This window comes from Arachis ipaensis, chromosome B01 (genome assembly GCF_000816755.2).
Source record: "Arachis ipaensis cultivar K30076 chromosome B01, Araip1.1, whole genome shotgun sequence".
NCBI lineage: Eukaryota > Viridiplantae > Streptophyta > Magnoliopsida > Fabales > Fabaceae > Arachis > Arachis ipaensis.
The window spans coordinates 62,686,434-62,689,146 of NC_029785.2; positions in this window are offsets into that span (position 1 = coordinate 62,686,434).

A 2,713-nucleotide genomic window follows, 5' to 3' on the forward strand; every position below is an offset into this window, starting at 1 on the left:
GTTTAAGTGTGGGGAGATTTGATAAACCCCGATTTTGTGGTTTATCTTGTGCTTAATTTGGGGAATTTTATCAATTTTTCTCACATTTATTCAATGAAATAGTATGGTTTTGTAAATCTCCCTTGATTTGTGCTTAAATGTGAAAACATGCTTTTTAAGCCTTAAAATAGCTAAATTTAATCCACTTTAATTCCATTTGATGCCTTGATATATTTTTTGAGTGATTTCAGGTTAATAGGGCAAGTATTGGATGGAAGAAGTGAGGAGAAAAGCATGCAAAGTGGGAGAACTCATGAAGAAATGAAGGAACCGTAAAGCTGTCAAGCCTGACCTCTTCGCACTCAATCGACCATAACTTGAGCTACAGAGGTCCAAATGAGGCGGTTTAAGTTGCGTTAGAAAGCTAACATCCGGGGCTTCGAAATGATATAAAATGTGTCATATGTTGCTTCACGTATAGGGGGGCGCACGCGCCATGTACGCGTGTGCACCGATGCTGCTCGTGGCCCACTAAAGTGAAATCGCCCCCAGCGATTTCTGAAGCATTTTGGGCCCAATCCAACTCATTTATGATGCTATTTCATACAAAATTCAAGCTTGGGTAAAGGGAGAGCAATTGTTTGGTAGTATAGCATCATGTAGGTTAGTTTCTAGAGAGAGAAGCTCCCTCTTCTCTCTAGAATTAGGTTAGGGTAATCTCTTCTAGATTTAGGTTCAATTACATGTTTTCATCTTGTTCTCTTTACAATTTCATGCTTCTACTCTTTCATTCTCATGATTTGTAGTGTTAATTTTACTTTTATACATTTTTATGTTCATGAACCCTTTGTTGGATTTGGATCTTTTCTTTAATGCAATTTAAGGTTTGATGTTCTTTTATGAATGAATTGAGTTGTGAATTTACTTTCCTTGCAATTGGTAGTTGGTAGTTTTATTATTCTTGCATTTTTACTATGCTTTCCTTTTATGCCTTCCAAGTGTTTGAAAAAATGCTTGGTTGGTCTTTAGAATAGATTTTGAGCTTTCTTGGTTTGGAAAGAGTAATTAGGCAATGTTGAGTCATGAAAATCCAACTCATGTTGGTGATCTAGAGTTGTTAGTTAATATCATTTTCAATGACGCTAATCTTTTGCTAATTCAATTAGTGAGTTGATTAGGATTCTTGATTTGAGATTAACTAGTCTTGTTTGACTTTCTCTCATGGAAGATAACTTACACCTTCTTCCAATGTTGGAGATGACAAAATAAGATAAATTCTTGTTTATTATTATGATATGATTGATTAGTCTTGTTTGACATTCTCCTTATGTGAAGATGATATGATACCTTCTTCTATTTGTTGGAGTTGACTAAATAAGATGAATTGATCATTGTATGACTAGGATAGAAAGCCTATAGTCTCAACCCTTTCCATGAATGTCTCTCTTCTTTACTTGCTTCCTTTAATTGTTTGCTTGATTTAACTTTCTTGCACATTTAATTTCTCGCCTCTTATCAAATCAAACCCCCATTTGTTCTTCACAGCCAATAATTGAGCACTTCATTGCAACTCCTTGTGAGATGACTCGGAGTCTAAATACTTCGGTTAATTCTTATTTGGGGTTTGTTATTTGTGACAAAACCATAATTTAATTTGATGTGAGAGTTGTTTGTTAGTTTGGAGCTATACTCACTATCACCAATCCTATGCCGAAAGTTGGAATCTTGATGGTGCAAGAGTTCTATGGTAATGCATGGATCACTAAAAATCATGACACTAGTGTGAACCCTCATCCCAAAAATTGGAGCACCATGGTCCGAGGGCGACCCTTGGATTTCAGCCCAGAAAGTGTAAGTTTGGCATTCCATTTGGCAATAATGTAAGGAGACCAACATCTTTAAACTAGAAGATTCAATTTTGATCAGAGGCTGGACCAAGTCCTTTCAGACATTTGTGTGGAAGGAGCTCAGTGGAAGAGGGATGCTCAAGGTAAGCCTATCCAACTAAGAAGGCTTGACCTCAAGCCTGTAGCTAGAGGATGGTTGGAATTCATCCAACACTCTATCATCCCTACTAGCAATCGGTCAGAAGTGACCATTGACAGAGCCATCATGATTCATTGAATCATGATTGGGAGTGAGGTGGAGATACATGAGGTGATACCTTAGGAATTGTACAAGAAAGCTGAAAAGCCTTCCACCTTAGCAAGGTTGGCGTTNNNTTGTCATAGTTGTCATAGAAGAAGATATTCCCGCTGAGGAAGACAAGCCTATCACTAAAAGAAGGATGGAGCAAACAAGAGAGCCTACACGTGCACCTCAATAAGAGCGTGTAGAGCTGCCTCAACAAAAAATCCCTGAGATACCTCAAAAGATGCATTTCCTCCCTCCCCTCTCAAGGCTATTGGGACCAATTGCATACTTCTCTAGGAGAATTGAGCTCCAATATGGATCAGCTAAGGCTGGGACATCAAGAGGATTCCACCATCCTCCATGAAATAAGAGAAGATCAAAGAGCCATGAGGTAAGAGCAACAGAGACAAGGGCATGACAAAGAAAAAATCAAGCACTCTATTGGATTCTCCAGAAGGAGTAGTAGCCACCATCACTAAGGTGGTCCCGTTCCCTTAATCCCTTGTTGCCTGTTATTTTTCTGTTTTCCATGTATTCTATCTTATTGTCTGTTTCTTATGCATGATCATCTTTACTTGTGTTTTAAAGAAAATTTTATTTG